Source organism: Giraffa tippelskirchi, chromosome 13 (genome assembly GCF_054371585.1).
Source record: "Giraffa tippelskirchi isolate mGirTip1 chromosome 13, T2T-mGirTip1v1.2.pri, whole genome shotgun sequence".
Lineage (NCBI taxonomy): Eukaryota > Metazoa > Chordata > Mammalia > Artiodactyla > Giraffidae > Giraffa > Giraffa tippelskirchi.
Genome location: NC_137287.1, coordinates 59,666,847 through 59,684,741, shown reverse-complemented (window position 1 = coordinate 59,684,741; position 17,895 = coordinate 59,666,847). Strand labels below are relative to the sequence as shown.

General features: G+C 41.4%; 2 long non-coding RNA genes across 2 annotated transcripts; both read right to left on the bottom strand.

Annotated features, from left to right (window-relative positions):
• Nucleotides 1-10,267: 10,267 nt before the first annotated feature.
• LOC145531492 (uncharacterized) lies at nucleotides 10,268-17,006 on the bottom strand. Its single transcript, XR_014072483.1, has 2 exons — nucleotides 15,155-17,006; nucleotides 10,268-12,083 (listed from the first exon to the last, which is right to left on the bottom strand). It is a non-coding gene; the product is annotated as an uncharacterized LOC145531492 (long non-coding RNA).
• LOC145531491 (uncharacterized) lies at nucleotides 12,384-13,605 on the bottom strand. Its single transcript, XR_014072482.1, has 2 exons — nucleotides 13,530-13,605; nucleotides 12,384-12,996 (listed from the first exon to the last, which is right to left on the bottom strand). It is a non-coding gene; the product is annotated as an uncharacterized LOC145531491 (long non-coding RNA).
• Nucleotides 17,007-17,895: the final 889 nt, after the last annotated feature.

Here is a 17,895-nt window from a genome sequence, read left to right as displayed (position 1 = left end):
TCCCTTCTGCCTTGAGAGGAAAGACCTCCAAAGCCCCAAGGATACAAAGATCACAAATCACTACTTGACATAAAATTGACAGTTGGTTTAATGTAAGACCTTGGCAGCCTTAGAAAAGAAAGGATTTGATGGTAATCTGAAGATCTATGTAACTGGAGTTCCTCTCACTTGAGGACTCAAAAAGCACCTCCAAGTCATGCTTAAGCAGCAACTGTCCCTGTAAGCAACCCAATGGCCCCACGTTCCACACAGGTATTCCTTCTCCAAGCTGTGGGATGACATACTCATTTGCAAAATGGAGATGTTTTGCTAGAAGTGGGGCATGGGGATGAGTAATTAGTAAGAATAATTGTAAAGCCCCTTCAAAAGATCAAGTGTCATATTTACCAATGAGTAGGTGTAAATAATAAACCACAAAGTACTTAGAGCTCCAAGAAACCACTTGAAAATAGGCCCTGGATAAATTTAAGGGGTTTTATTATTATAAAGAGTAATAATAACTTGCTTTCTATAGACAAGCAGAGCTGTGAAAAGACACCACGAAGTGAGATTGGAGATCTATGTCCATGTGGGTAGGTCTGTGAAAGACAAAGAGAAGAAAGTCAAAGATTTCCTGTGAAAATGGACTACCATAAGTAACCCTGCTGATAAAATAATTAACTTTGGCTTGTGAATTCACTATTTAGTTGCTAAGTCATGTCCAACTCTTTTGTGACCCCATGGACTGTAATCTACCAGGCTCTTCAGTCCATGGGATTTCCTAGGCCAGAATACTGGAGTGGGTTACAATTTCCTTCTCCAGGGGATCTTCCTGACCCAGGGATCAAACCCGTGTCTCCTCTATTGACAGGTGGGTTCATTACTAGTGAGCCAACAGGGCTTGTGAACTCATGTGACACCATTCACAGCTGTGTGGTCATTTTTGGCCTAAAGTTTTGCCAAGGGCCACCTTTGGGCATATGGGAAATCTTGAGAAAACCACAGGTGAATACATGTAAGTTAGGCACTAACATTAGCATGGAAAACAGGCCACTTTTATTATTGCGGTTATGGTTGGATGGCATCACCGACTCAATGAACCTGAGTTTGAGCAAACTTCGGGAGACAGTGAAGGACAGGGAAGCCTGGCGTGCTGCAGTCCACTGGGTCACAAACAGTCAGACGTGACTTAGCAACTAAACCACAACAACAAAGACAGACACATGCACACACCATCACCTTCTGCTCAGGCTGCACATCCCAGAAATTCTGTAATTTGACTACTATCCCATCTGAATGCAGAGTTCCAAAGAATAGCAAGGAGAGATAAGAAAGCCTTCCTCAGTGATCAATGCAAAGAAATAGAGGAAAACAATAGAATGGGAAAGTCTAGAGATCTCTTCAAGAAATTTAGAGATATCAAGGGAACATTTCATGCAAAGATGGGCACAAACAAGGACAGAAATGGTATGGACCTAAAAGAAGCAGAAGATATTGAGAAGAGTTGGTAAGAATACACAGAAGAACTATTCAAAAAAGATTTTCACGACCCAGATAACCACAGTGGTGTGATCACTCACCTAGAGCCAGACATCCTGGAATGTGAAGTCAAGTGGGCCTTAGGAAGCATCACTATGAACAAAGCTAGTGGAGGTGACAGAATTCCAGTTGAGCTATTTCAAATCCTGAAAGATGATGCTGTGAAAGTGCTGCACTCAATATGTCAGCAAATTTGGAAAACTCAGCAGTGGCCACAGGACTGGAAAAGGTCAGTTTTCATTCCAATCCGAAAGAAAGGCAATGCCAAAGAATGCTCAAACTACCACACGATTGCACTCATCTCACACGCTAGCAAAGTAGCGCTTTACCAGTGCTTTACTAGTGCTCCAAGCCAGGCTTCAAGAGTACGTGAATCGTGAACGTCCAGATGTTCAAGCTGGATTAGGACACAACTGAGCGACTGAACTGACTGAACTGAACTGACTACTATCTATAGTTTTCAATGGCCATGCAGAATTTGGTGCACTTGGGTGTCTGTCTTTCTTAGCGGTTTTGATTCTAGGAATTATAAGACTTGAACAGCACAAGCATGTTGAAGATCAGGGTGCAGCAGGTAGATTTCCTGATGGGCAAGTGAGACCAAGGTGGGGATTCACGTGATTACATGACAGAGATGAAACAGAAACCCAGATGGTCTGGAAAAGATGCTTTTGAAACGACCACAAGAGCTCTTTTAGAATACGCAGGTGCTTTAAATGTTACCTTTCTTTATAAATATCACTCTCTGAAATGAGATTATCTACTTATTTTCTTGTTTATGATCTCTTCCCTCCATCTGAACTGCAGCTGCATTAAAGCAGGAACTCACTGCATTTTTATCATCACTTTAAGCCAATGTGTGGCATATGCTGGACACTTAATAAACATTTGTTCAAGAGTGAAATTTCTTTGTGAAACCCACTTCTTTAAGTGACCCAAACTCAATGGATTATAGTTACAAGACACGACTTGTGAAATAAGTACCATATTCAACCGTGAGCAGTCACTCTGTTAGACCCGGAAAGGGACAGAAAGATGCAGAATTTAAGATTTAAGATTCTGAATTTAAGAACTTGATCGATTCATTGAGATGGAATGATCAGCTTGATGTTTTACTATTTTTTTAAACATTTTTGCTGCTGTTGTTTAGTCGCTCAGTTGTGTCCGATTCTTTGTGACCCTGTGGACTATAGCCCGCCACACACCTCTGTCCATGGGATTCCCCAGGAAAGAAGACTGGAGTGGGGAGCCAATTCCTTCTCCAGGAGATCTTGCCAACCCAGGAATTGAACCCATGTCTCCTGCTTGGCAGGTAGATTCTTTACCACTGAGCCACTAGGGAAACCTTTTCTAACTTTAAGGCACCATTTATATGGGTGAATAGAAAATAAAGTGATAAATGATACATTTCCTTCATTACTTTCCATCAGTGCTAAAGTTTGGGAGTTGACAAACTGCAAGCAGGTAGGACCAGGCTCAAAGCACTCCAAGCCAGGCTTCAAGAGTACATGAACCATGAACTTCCAGATGTTCAAGCTGGATTTAGAAAAGGCAGAGGAACCAGAGATCAAATTGCCAACATCCATTGGATCATCGAAAAAGCAAGAGAGTTCCAGAAAAACATTTAATTTGCTTTATTGACTATGCCAAAGCCTTTGACTATGTGGATCACAACGAACTGCGGAAAGTTATTAAAGAGGGGAATACCAGATCACCTGACCTGCCTCTTGAGAAATCTGTATGCAGGTCAAGAAGCAACCGTTAAAAGTGGACATGGAACAACCGACTGGTTCCAAATAGGGAAAGGAGTACGTCAAGGCTGTATATTCTCACCCTGCTTATTTAACTTATATGCAGAGTACATCATGCGAAATGCCAGTCTGAACGAAGCACAAGCTGGAATCAAGATTGCTGGGAGAAATATCAGTAACCTCAGATATGCAGATGACACCACCCTTATGGAAGAAAGTGAAGAAGAACTAAAGAGCCTCTTGATGAAAGTGAAAGAGGAGAGTGAAAAAGTTGGCTTTAAACTCAATATTCAGAAAACCAAAATCATGGCATCCAGTCCCATCACTTCATAGCAAATAGATGGGGAAACAATGGAAACAGTGGGAGACTTTATTTTGGGGGGCTCCAAAATCACTGCAGATGGTGACTGCAGCCATGAAATTAAAAGATGCTTGTTACTTGGAAGGAAAGCTATAACCAACCTAGACAGCATATTAAAAAGCAGAGACATTACTTTGCTGACAAAGGTCCACCTAGTCAAAGCTATGGTTTTTCCAGTAGTCGTGTATGGATGTGAGAGTTGGATATAAAGAAAGCTGAGTGCTGAAGAATTGATGCTTTTGAACTGTGGTGTTGCAGGAGACTCTTGAGAGTCCCTTGGACTGCAAGGAGATCCAACCAGTCCATGCTAAAGAAAACCAGTCCTGAATTTTCATTGGAAGGACTGATGCTGAAGCTGAAACTCCAGTACTTTGGCCATCTGATGTGAAGAACAGACTCATTTGAAAAGACTGATGCTGGGAAAGATTGAAGGCAGGAGGAGAAGGGGATGACAGAGGATGAGATGGTTGGATGGCATCACCGACTCAATGGATATGAGTTTGAGTAACTCTGGGAGTTGGTGATGGACAGGGAAGCTTGGCGTGCTGCAGTCCATGGGGTGGTGAAGAGTCGGACAGGACTAAGTGACTGAACTGAACTGAGGACCAGGCAATGAGGATGAAATGAGTTGACAAAACTTTCAGAATTAAGAGCAGTGGGAGTTGGAGTGTGATTTGTGGGGTGTCTTGGAAAAAGCAAATGTCTTTGTTGGCAGGGAACAGACATCAGAATCAGTCTAATTTTTGCTCATTCATTTTCAGTCACCCGTTTCCCACATTTAACTCTTTATATATATTGGTAGGTCACCCCTTTCACCCTGTGTAGTCCTGTCCTCCTTCCCTGTCAGTTCCCAAGATCCCCAGGCATTTACATCAAGTTATTCCCTTATTGGGAAGATCCCCTGGAGGAGGGCATGGCAACCCACTCCAGTATTCTTGCCTAGAGAATCCCATGGACACAGGAGATGGGTAAGTTACAGTCCACAGGGTCACAAAGAATCGGACACGACTGAAGTGACTTAGCACAGCATGCACATCTCCTTATTAAGTGGCTCAGTGGTAAAGAATCTGCCTGCCAAGCAGGAGACACAGGTTTGATCTGCGGGTTGGGAAGATCCCCTGGCAAAAGAAATGGCAACCCACTCTAGTATTCTTGCCTAGGAAATCCCATGGACAGAGGAGCCTGGTGAGCTACAGTCCATGGAATCGCAAAAGAGTCGGACAGAACTTAGCGAGTAAAATAACAACATCCCCTTATAAAGTTTTATCCTCCACCTGCTGTTAAAAACGAAACAGTAAATGCTATTAAAGGCTATAGACATATCCTCAAGGCAATTCCTAATGAGATGTCTCCTCACTTTGAAAAGTGTATTAGCTTGATTTTGTTCTTTATTGCAGGGATTGATAGAAAACTTGACATTGACCTCTCTATTCCTGTTATGATGAAATATTGTTGGTGGGTACCGGAAATGCACAAAGAACATGACTAAGTCATGATCATCAAAGGAAAGTTCCTAGAGGCCAAAGGTGGATGAGGCAGAGAGTGGCCCCAAGCCGAGGGAGGAGGGACACTGCATCCTGGACTGAAACCTGGCTGTGTGAAGCCATGAAAGATTTTAAATGGCTCTGGATCTGGAAAGGTGACTCTGGTTTCAGCGTGACCCCAAAACAAAGAAGAGCGTGGAGTCAGGGAGACAGCGGGGGAGCTGCTGTACAGTCACAAGGCCCTGTGGCTGGCAAGATGGGTCTTCTACTCATGGACCACTGCCTGTTGGCTGGGTTTAAGGGCCTCCGTGTAAGATCAAATCACTCAATTACCAGAGCAATTCAGTAAATTGCTATTATCATCCACATCACACAGATGAGGACATGGGGGCCTGGGAGGTCAAGAGAGGCCCAAGCCGACAAGTACAGTGAAACTGGCAAAGATGGGGAATGGGACTCAGCTCTTTCCACTGTTTTACATGGTCCGGGTGGTAAGGACCAGGGGAGAAGAAGGGGTCAAGTCACTATAAGGACAGCTGAATGGATGGAATGAAGAAAAGGGCTGAATCAAAGAAAATCCTGATGTTTTTTAACCTGGAAAATTTAGCAAATGATGACACTGCTAAATGAACGGAAACCCCAAAGAGCAGAACAGGGTGGAAGGAGAAGATGATCAATTTCAATGGGGATGAGCTGAGCTGGAGACCCCTGCAGCTAGGTCTTCCAAGCAGAGGGAACAGTTAGAACCACTGTAGGAGTATTAAGGGCAAGGAATGAGAACGGGACCAAGACCAGAATCCCAGGCAGACCAGAATTGGAGGAGAGAGGCAAAGAAAGATGCTCCTCTGAAAGAGGGGGTTGAACCCATCGCTAAGGAGCTTAAATCTGGCAGGAGAGAGAAAAAATATGTATATGAGGTTTTTGAGTTACCTTTCCTGCCGTATATGAGATCATGAGTTATATGTTTAGATACTAAGTGAAAAAAGCAGGGCAGTGCAGATCCGATGTAGGAACATTCAGAAAGTTTCAGGAATCATTTGAGAACTGGGGCAGTAACTCTAGCAGGCAGCCTGATTTTAAATGAAGGAAGTAGGCTGCTTTCACACCTGCATACTCACTGGAGATGGAGGCAGGGGTGAGGTCAGGGGAGGGGGAAGTGATCCAATTCAAGAGGTTTTGGATCAAATCCTTGCTTTCTCTGGCCTGACTCTAGCCCAACTATTCAGCTACTTGTCCTGACTTTGAGATGGCAGTGACAAGTGCCCTGTTCTTGGTCACCATCTCCTTGAAGGCATAACTAAAATACCAAGAAGGGAGGGGTGGGGGCTGGAGGGCTGAAGTTAGCTTGCAGAACAGGAAAGCAGTCATGCAGAACAAACTTGAATGCTCTCATAGGCTGGCTGGGTCCACCAGTTCAAAAAGGCAACAGCAAAGGCAGTTTTTGAACATGACTGTGCATTTGGCCAGACTAGGATTCCAAAAGTTATAAGGAACTATAAACTCTAGACTTGGAGAGCATATTCTGGGGTCAAGGGTTTTAAACTTTTGAGTGGAGTATCACACACTTAGATAAAATGACCCATAAATGCTCTCTGAAAATTCACCGAGTGTACAGACCCGATGCAACTAGACCCATTCAACTAAACCTTGCATCCCCTTTTAATTCCATAGCCAAAGTGTGATTGGATGAATATAAACATACAAGAATTAGAATGCTTGTGAGTAAAAGCTGCCAGGGAGACAGTGAGTCAACTGAACCAGACTTTCTCTAGAACCCATCTACTTGTCACTATCTCAGTCAGTTCAGTTCAGTCGCTCAGTTGTATCTGACTCTTTGTGACCCTATGGACTGCAGCACATCAGGCCTCCCTGTCCATCACCAACTCCCGGAGTTTACTCAAACTCATGTCCATCACGTGAGTGATGCCATCCGACCATCTCATCCTCTGTCATCCCCTTCTGCTCCTGCCTTCAATCCTTCCCAGCATCAGGGTCTTTTCAAATGAGTCATTTTTTCGCATCAGGTGGCCAAAGTACTGGAGTTTCAGCTTCATCATCAGTCCTCCCAATGAAAATTCAGGACTGATTTTCTTTAGGATGGACTGGTTGGATCTCCTTGCAGTCCAAGGGACTCTCAAGAGTCTTCTCCAACACCACAGTTCAAAAGCATCAATTCTTTGGTGCTCAGCTTTCTTTACAGTCCAACTCTCACATCCATACATGACTACTGGAAAAACCATAGCCTTGACTAGACAGACCTTTGTTGGCAAACTAATGTCTCTGCTTTTTAATATGCTGCCTAGGTTGGTCACAACTTTCCTTCCAAGGAGTAAGCATCTTTTAATTTCATGGCTGCAGTCACCATCTGCAGTGATTTTGGAGCCCCCCCAAAAACTAAAGTCTGCCACTGTTTCTACTGTTTTCCTATCTATTTGCCATGAAGTGATGGGACCGGATGCCATGCTGTTAAGTTTTCTGAATACTGAGTTTTAAGCCAACTTTTTCACTCTCTTTCACTTTCATCAAGAGGCTCTTTAGTTCTTTTTTGCTTTCTGCCATAAGGGTGGCGTCATCTGCATATTTGAAGTTATTGATATTTCTCCCGGCAATCTTGATTTCAGCTTGTGAGTCATCCAGCCCAGCATTTCTCATGATGTACTCTGCATATAAGTTAAATAAGCAGGGTGACAATATACAGCCTTGAGGTACTCCTTTCCCGATTTGGAACCAGTCTGTTGTTCCATGTCCAGTTCTAACTGTTGCTTCCTGACCTGATACAGATCTCTCAAGAGGCAGGTCAGGTGGTCTGGTATTCCCATCTCTTTCAGAATTTTCCAGAGTTTGTTGTGGTCCACACAGTCAAAGGTTTTTGGCATAGTCAATAAAGCAGAAATAGATGTTTTTCTGGAACTCTCTTGCTTTTTCGATGATCCAGCGGATGTTGGCAATTTGATCTCTGGTTCCTCTGGCTTTTCTAAATCCAGCTTGAACATCTGGAAGTTCACGGTTCATGTACTGTTGAAGCCTGGCTTGGAGAATTTTGAGCATTACTTTATTAGCATGTGAGATGAGTGCAATTGTGCAGTAGTTTGAGCATTCTTTGGCATTGCCTTTCTTTCGGATTGGAATGAAAACTGACTTTTTGCAGTCCTGTGGCCACTGCTGAGTTTTCCAAATTTGCTGACATATTGAGTGCAGCACTTTCACAGCATTATCTTTTAGGATTTGAAATAGCTCAACTGGAATTCCATCACCTCCACTAGCTTTGTTTGTAGTGATCTTCCTAAGGCCCACTTGACTTCACATTCCAGGATGTCTGGCTCTAGGTGAGTGATCACACCACTGCGGTTATCTGGGTAGTGAAGATCTTTTTTGTATAGTTCTTCTGTGTATTTTTCCCACCTCTTCTTAATATCTTCTGCTTCTATTAGATCCATATCATTTCTGTCCTTTTTTGTGCCCATCTTTGCATGAAATGTTCCCTTGGTATCTCTGATTTTCTTGAGGAGATCTCTAGTCTTTTCCAGTCTATTGTTTTCCTCTATTTCTTTGCACTGATCACTGAGGAAGCCTTTCTTATCTCTCCTTGCTATTCTTTGGAACTCTGCATTTAATGGGTATATCTTTCCTTTTCTCCTTTGCTTTTCACTTCTCTTCTTTTTATAGGTATTTGTAAGGCCTCCTCAGAGAGCCATTTTGCTTTTTACATTTCTTTTTCTTGGGGATGATCTTGATTTCTGTCTTCTGTACAATGTCAGGAACCTCCATCCACAGTTCTTCTGGCACTCTGTCTATCAGATCTAATCCCTTGAATTTATTTGTCATTTCCACTGTATAATCATAAGGGATTTGATTTAGGTCATACCTGAATGATCTAGAGGTTTTCCCCACTTTCTTCAATTTAAGTCTGAATTTGGCAATAAGGAGTTCATGATCTGAGCCACAGTCAGCTCCCAGTCTCTTTTTTTTGTTGACTGTATAGAGCATCTCCATCTTTGGCTGCAAAGTATATAATCAGTCTTATTTTGGTATTGACCATCTAGTGATGTCCATGTATAGAGTCTTCTCTTGTGTTTTTGGAAGAGGGTGTTTGCTATGACCAGTGTGTTCTCTTGGCAAAACTCTATTAGCCTTTGCCCTGCTTCATTCTGTACTCCATGGCCAAATTTGCCTGTTACTCCAGGTATCTCTTGACTTCCTACTTTTGCATTCCAGTCCCCTATAATGAAAAGGACACCTTTTTTGGGTGTTAGTTCTAGAAGGTCTTGTAGGTTTTCATAGAACCGTTCAACTTCAGCTTCTTCAGCATTACTGGTCGGGGCATAGACTTGGATTACTGTGATATTTAATGGTTTATCACCATCTATGATCTCCTAATTCAGGCTCTCCCAGTCCTTAGGAGTCCTCCATCTCTACTCTCTGATTCATGCCACACATTTCAGCAGAGTTAAGTCTCTAATGGGCTTCCCAGGTGGCACTAGTGGTAAAGAACCCACCTGCAATGCAGGAGACATAAGAGATGCAAGTTTGATCCCTGGGTTGGGAAGATCCCCTGGAGGAAGGCACAGCAACCCACTCTAGTATTCCTGCCTGGAGAATCCCATGGACAGAGGAGCCTGGTGAGCTATGGTCCGTAGAGTCACAGAGTCAGAAGTAACTAAAGCAACTTAGTACAAATGCATGCAAGTCTCTAGTATCAAAATGTGGTCACTAGCTGCTCCAACTTAGAGATCATCAGAGCTTTCCCCTTGTCCCTATGATGAAGTCTAAGCCACAAAATATGGTTCACAAAACCCACTCATACCTCCAACCTCATCTCACATGTTTTCTCAGCACACATACTACACTCTCTGCACCATGAACTTCTTTCAAGTCCTTGTATATATATGATTTTTTTTTTTTTTGCCTCTGTGCTATTGTCCATGTTGTTTCTGACACGTGCAAAACTCTCCCAGTTATCTCCATCCCCTCACCAGGTTTATTTCTGCATATCCTCCAGGACCTGACTTTACCAACTGCTGAGCACAAAAATAGGGACTGAAAAAATAGGGACTCAAAAAATACTTGCTGGCTGTCTGGATGAATCCATGAATAAGGCAAGGACATCATCTCAGTAGCAAAGGAAATACACAGATGTCATAATATGGTCCCAGTTTTTCTTTTTTTTTTTTTTTTAAAGCACAACATTGTGATGAAATAAACCAAGCAGATTTTTTTTGTTTTTGAGGGACTGACATGCTAGTTGGGGCTTCCCTGGTGGTTCAGTGGTAATGAATCTGCTTTTGATGCAGGAGACTGCCTGAAATGCAAGAGACACAGGTTCAATCCCTGGGTTGGGAAGATCCCTTGGAGAAGGAAATGGCAACGCACTCCAGTATTATTGCCTGGGAAATCTGATGGACAGAGGAGCCTGGCAGGCTGCAGTCCATGGGGCTGCAAAGAGTCAGACATGACTTAGCAACTAAACAACAACATACTAGTTATCTAAAACTGAATTCAAGAGAGGTACCAGTCATGGCCTCTGTCCTCAGTGAATGTATGATCATGTTAGAAAGACAGAACTATGTGAAATAAAAACAATATCGTGTCCACTGCGGGCATGTTTCATTAGCCCTAAGAGTTCCAAGAAAAAGAGTTTAGAGCGGCTGGAGTGATCTGAGAGCCTTTCTTGGAGGAAGAAAGTTAAGGGCATCTTGAAGAATCCACTTGCATTTGGGCAGGACATGGAGTCAAAGGGTGAGGACACCCATAGTGGAGGGAACCAGCTTGCGGAGAGAGCTCATGTAGGAGACAGTGAAGAGAAAGTCTGAATAGAAGAGCAGAGATACTGACAAATGTGGGGAAAGAAAAGAAATGAGGAAGAGGGAGGCCAGATTATGAATGTCATCAATGGAGCAAGGGGTCTGGATTCCACAGGTCAGAAGAAATGAAGATTCAATGTACTTTCTGGATCAGGAAATGAGCATCCTTTTTGAACATGCCGATGGGAAACTGAAAAACTACTCTGACAGCTGGTAGCTGATAGGTATGCCATGATATGTCCAACAGAATATAAAAATAATCAGACTCTGAAATTTCAGTGGAACAAGAGAAAGACAAAAACACTGCAACTACAAAAATAACTTTCTTTTAATAAACCGTTTCTGGTTGGAGTGAGCCACAGGGATAGTCCTGGGAGATATGTGGGCCAGAAGAGAAACAGCGTTTTGCAGCTTGGACACATGCATGCTGATATGCTGACTGGCCTCCTTGTGACAAGCAGCAGCTCTGCCTTCCCAATCTTCTGGAAAGTCCCTGACTCCTGGGCCAGGTGTGTGTGTTGACCTCTGTCCCCAAGGCTCCCAAGGCAGAGGCAACAAGAACTGACCCATGTTTTAGTCCCTCCTTGAATACAATCATGCGGTGTTTGAGGTTCTAGCTTGCCCTGAGTTGCTCCAACTTTACATCTATTTTCCCTTCTTGATTGGTTGGCTTGTGGACATCAAGTTCCATATCTGATGCAAAAAAGCCTTACAGAGACTGCTTAACCTACTGCCACAATTACTAAAGTCAAATCCTTGTAACAACTATATATCTATGTATCTAACCACCATCCATGTATCATCTATTTATGTAGTCATCAATCAATCTATCCACTTTCTCTTTTCTTTACTTTTCTTGCTTTCCTTCCTTCCCTCCGTCCATCCATTTATTATCCACCTTATATCTATCAACTATCTTATATTATCTAAACTCTATAGTCTAATATCTATCTTCTATCTATATATCTTTCCATCCCTCTATCCATGTATCTAATTCTCCATCCATCCACCCATCCATCCATCCACCATCTACCTGTCTATCTATATGTCTTTTGTCTATCTAACCATCCTGCTGCTGCTAAGTTGCTTCAGTTGTGTCTGACTCTGTGCGACCCCCTAGATGGTAGCCCACCAGGCTCCCATCCCTGGGATTCTCCAGGCAAGAACACTGGAGTGGGTTGCCATTTCCTTCTCCAATGCATGAAAGTGAAAAGTGAAAGTGAAGCCGCTCAGTCATGTCCGACTCTTCGCGACCCCATGGACTGCAGCCTACCAGGCTCCTCCGTCCATGGGATTTTCCCGGCAAGAGTACTGGAGTGGGGTGCCATTGCCTTCTCCGTCTAACCATCCATCACCTATCTATCTATCCTACTGGATGTGCTTCTCTGGTTGAATCCTGACTGATGCACCTAGCCCTCCCTGAGATATTTCCCTATCCTTCCTCTATATCTTCAATACACTTCTCTTGTACCATTTAACATACTTTAATGCCACAGTTGTTATTGTAGATTAACTACCTTGCAAATTCTTCATACTTTCCCTCTATCATGTGACCTTGTCATGCACTAGAATCGGTAAAATAGATTTTTCCACTCCATTGATATTGGACTTGACAATGTGACTTGACTCAGCTGTTGAAACGTTAGCAGGCATTATATTAAATGTGCTTGTGTGGTATAATTGGGTGTTGATGCTCTGGGACCTGCCACGAGAGCAGCATGCCCCAGGGAACTGCTGCCCCTTCCACCTGAGCCTCAGGAAAAATATACATGGAAAAGATCTGAGTCCAAAAAACACTGTAGAGCCAAGCATAGCTGAATCACAGCCTGAAAGAGAGCCACCCAGGCAACCTCTGCCAAACTACCGTTGACCTGCAGATTCATTGTGCATGAATAAATGTGAATTGTTGCACACCACTGTACTGTAGAAGCATTTGTATGCAACCTTATTGCAGCAGCTGACCAGTAAATTACTTTTCATTGGTTCCTTGAAACAAGGGACTGTGATGATAATTGCTATTTCTCCAGTGTCTACTAAGATGCCTTACAGATAGGAGGTGCTCAAAGAATGTTCTTCGTATCCTAGAATAAAAAAACAAATGACTAAATAATCAAAGAACCAGAATGAAGAGAGGCATGTCTCTTCCAGGGGTGTGGAAGGAGAAGGTGGAAGGAGAAACTAAGAGGTGGACAGAATGGAAAGGAGGGAGGGAGTGTGGTGAGTGAGTAGGTGTCAGCCTACTGTGGTCTATGCACAATCACGCGATACAAACAGCTGCCTTTTATTTTCAGATGATCAAATGTTCAACTGGCCACAGAGGTTCCATGTGACTCAGTATCTTTGAAGAGCATTTTCTCCTACTCTGAATTCTCATGAGTCTCTGGGGGCGGCTGACAATAAAAGCCACAGTGCCTGTCTGTAGCCACACATAGTAAGGGAATTGACAAAAGATGAAGAGCCGGAATCGCCTCCAAAAAAAAAAAAAGAAAAAGAAAAAATCAAGGAAACAAAATTACTGGGAAGTAAAACTTTCCTACTCTTTCTTCAGGTAACCTTGTCCCTGTGTAATTATCTAATCTGATGCAGTCAGTTTATAGACCCCATGGATCATTACCGTTTTCTATTATTGTTGAGAGGCTGGTGTGATACCATATGTGAAGCTCGCAGCCTGGTCACCAGAGGTCTGTGCATCTTGGGCCAGCAAACCAGGGAGATGAAAGCAGGTCTCCACAGCAGCAGTCCTCCCAACAGAGACTGCTGTCACCTTCTCTGTGACATCAGAATTGCTCCTCATGAGTCACAGCTTGAAAGATGCCAAATGCATTAGTCTGCCATTCAACTTTTCAAATCTTTTTCCTTCTTTCAACAAACCACATCCACAGATGTGCACACAAATACACACAGGAGCATGCACGCACATGTGTGCACATCCAACACCGACACATGTGCACACACTCCACTGTGTTTTGGAGAACAAAGAGCTAGACTGCATTTCGTTTGGTGTCAATCAGAACATGAGATTAAAGCTGCTATTTTATGCATTCGAAAGCCACACCCACCAAACTCATGCTTGTCTGCCTAAGCTCTGAACTTCAAAAGGAATATTTCATAGGAAAACACACACACACCAAAACAACACACACCCACAAGAAAACAACACATACAAACCTCAGAAAGATGCCATAAGCACCAAAAGCATTCCTATAAAGGAAGGCTCAATGTAGGGAAGACCTGTAAGCCCACTAAGGTTATACAAACCATGGGGAACACACGCTGCCCCAAATAATACCCAAACCGTGTTGATAATATAGACACTACAAGCCTGTCAGTCTCATTATTTGTGAGTAACTTATTGAATCCTACTTCCAGGCTGTTTCAGGCTGAAACCAAACATTTTTGGTAACAATTATTTATCTATTTCTGGGAAATAATCGCCTTTTTTAGCCTATATTTAGCATAATACTCCAAATGATACTTATCAATATAAAATACTGAATTCCCACTGAGCATGTAACATTATACTATTAAAAACTCTACTATTAAAACGTTCTTAATTTAGATGCCATTAACTCAGATTTAGGAAAAATTTGAGCATCGAATGTGATTTTTTAAAAAAATAACATTTACTGTTTTTAATGATTATGAAAGCAATTCATGTTCACAATATTGCCTGGAAATAGAAAAAAGTATAAAAAAGAAAAATTATCACCTAAATATGACTAGAAAAAAATTATTGTTTAACTTTTGGTACATTTCCTTTTGTTTTCAATGCATGTACTTCATCTTTTTATATACAAACGGGGGTATACTGGGGCTTCCCAAGTGGCCCTAGTGGTAAAGAATCTGCCTGCCAATGCAGGAAATGCAAGAATCGTGGGTTCGATCCCACCCAGGTTCCCTGGGTAGGGAAGATTCCCTGGAGGAGAGCATGGCAACTCACTCCAGTGTTCTTGCCTGGAGAAGCCCAGGGACTGGTGGGCTGCCGTCTATGGGGTTGCACAGAGTTGGACACGACTGAAGCGACTTAGCAGCAGCAGCAGCAGAAGTGACTTAGCATGCACGTGTGGGGGTGTACTGATCATATAATTTTTAAACTTTTTTTTAAAAACATGAGCTATTTGTCTCCCATAAGTAGCTCTTTTTATTTTTTAGCCACCCTCTGGAGGCTATTGGATACTAGTTCTTCAACCACGGATCAAACCCCGGCCCCTGGCATTGAGTGTGCCAAGTCCTAATCACTGGACCTCCAGGGAATTTCCCAGTAATTTTGAAAAAAATGTTTTCCAAGGATTGCATGTTATTTCATTTTACTGATGTCCCATAATTTAGTTTTGCAAGATTAGATATTAGCAGTGTTTCTACATTTTCACTTTTATAGGTAACACTGAGATGAAAATTCTGAAACATGAACGTTTGTGATCTTTTCTGACTTTCTTCTGAGAGATGAGTACTAAGTTAAGTCTTAATACAAATTACTAAATTGTTTTGCAGAAGATGTGCAACAGTTGATACCTGCCCACAAGGTAAGAAGAGTTCTTGGTTTACCAGTCTCTCAAACACACTGACTTTCAATTTTAAATCTGCAAAAGTGTTGAGTGAAGCAGATTATGTCACGGTTTGATTTGTGTTTCTTTCTAATGAAGATAAATATTTTCCCCAAAGCTTATTGTCCTTTGTCTTCTTTTCTGAAAGATTAATTTCTGTACCTCAGTCAAAAATGTGTTTTTTGATTTTAGCTGTGGCACTTCTCTATATATTTCTGTATTTTAATTCTTTTAAAAAAAGGTTTATAAATATGTCCCAGATTCATAATTTACTTTGCTTTCAATTAAAATAATTGGGGTACTGAATTAAAAAATTTTATATAATTATTTCAATAATTTCCCTCATATTTTTATTTATTACATAAAAGGCCTTCCTTGTTCTGAAAGTAAATTAAACTTTGTTACCTTTATATCTTGTTGGTTTTAATTTTTACTCTTTTATTCATATAGAATTTTTTTGGAGAGTTAACTCCAACCCGAGTTTCCCCTCTTTTACAAAAAGGCAGTTTTACCTCTATCATTTGTTTCATGATTCATTCTTTTTTCCAGTGGTTTCTGGGGTATGATGCATGTATTGATGTATTAGATTAAGTTCTACTTAATCTCTCTCTCATTTATTACATTGATATCTCTTTGTATTAAGTTGGGACATTTGGTAGCTTTATTTTATAACAGCTAGAATGCCCATTACTCTAATTATTACTCTTTTCTTGCAAAGGGAAATTCAAGTTGAAGTTTCAAATAATCTTATTCACACAAAAACATGTTCTACTAAGACTCTGAATCGTATTTGAATTGAACCCTTAAATTTCTTTGGGAAAACTTAACATCTATACAGAACTTGTAAATTCTAAACTTACTAAAATCTTAATTTCTTTTTCTCTCAGGGAGAACTTAATATTTTCTTTAAATAGTTTCCACATGTGTTACTACTGATTTGGGTAAAGTTATTGATTTGAAACATTTGTTATTACCTTCTCAAACTCAGAGATTTTCAGTTGATGACTTTGTTTTTTCATGATCATATTCATAAACATGCATGTCATGTGCAAACGACGTATTTTTTATCTTTGTGTTTCTAATTGTCATATCAATATTTCAGTTCCAGGGACTACCCTGGTAGTCCAGTGGCCAAGACTCCACGTTCCTAATGCAGGGGGCTGCAGTTCGATCCCTGATCAGAGAACTAGATCCCATGTGCCACAACTAAGAATTCACGTGCCGTAACTAAAGATTCTGCATGTCGCAACAAAGACCTGGTGAAGCCAAGTAAATGAATAAATATTCAAAAAACATTTCAGTTCCATGTCTTATTGCTATGATCCAACCTTCCAAACCATTACTTAATGAATGTTGATAATCTGCATGCTTGCTCATCTCTCATTCAAGGACTGGTTTCAGATAGCTGTCTTTTATTAAGTTTTAAAAGTTTCTTTTCATTCCTGGTTTTCTCAGAGTCCTCCCACTCCACCCCCGCCTCAGGAATAAGGGTTTAATTTTACTGGCTATATTTTGAGATCCTTTTTTTCTTGCTGACCTACAGAGATGATGTATTATATTAACAGATTTTCCTAAAGCAAAAACATCTTTTTATTCTTGGCATAAAACCATAATTGCTTGTGGAGGATTTTTTTTTTTTCGTGTACTCTATCTCTGAATCATGTCAAGGGCATAAGTCAAAACACCATCTTAACTAGAAATCCCAAAGAATACGTAATTCTTTTGGATACAATTTTAAAAAGTAAGTGATGTAACTAGATACGTTAAAGTTCAGAAAATACACGTACTCTAGCCCTGTTGTGACATATTTGTTTTCATTTAACATATTTAATTCCACTAAGTAGTATAAGTACGCCTTAGTATAATATTTACAAAAATAGTTTATTTGGGAAATTTTCCAATTTTAGGAGAGACTGTTTTGAATTAGTGAGGTTTTAGCACACTACCAGAAATGGAAAAAATATCTCTGAAGATCGGTTATTTTTTCACTACTGAATGACCAGACATTTTAAAGTTATCAGCCATTTTGCAGCCTGCTTTTTGCAATCAAGTGTCATTACGGTCTTGCCAATCTTAATTTCTTTCATTAATACCTTGAAACATGTTTCAAATAGCACAATCAGATTGAGGTGGTGGGATTTGAAAATTAAAGATCACTACTGCCAAGAAGGCTGTCCATGGGTGACCTTCAGAAAATCTCTTCCTGACTTTTAGCTTCTTCCCATAAAGTAAACAATTTATATACTTCTACAGCATTCTCCTAACATTTTCACCAATTACCCGCTGGATTTGTGCCGTGGGGAGAGTCCACAGGGCAGAGGGTCTTCTCTGAATGCGGGTTCTCTCTTCCATACACTCATGCTTGGCCTGCATGCTAAGCACTTCAGTTGTGTCTGATTTTTTGCAACCCTACAGACTGTAGCCCACCAGGCTCCT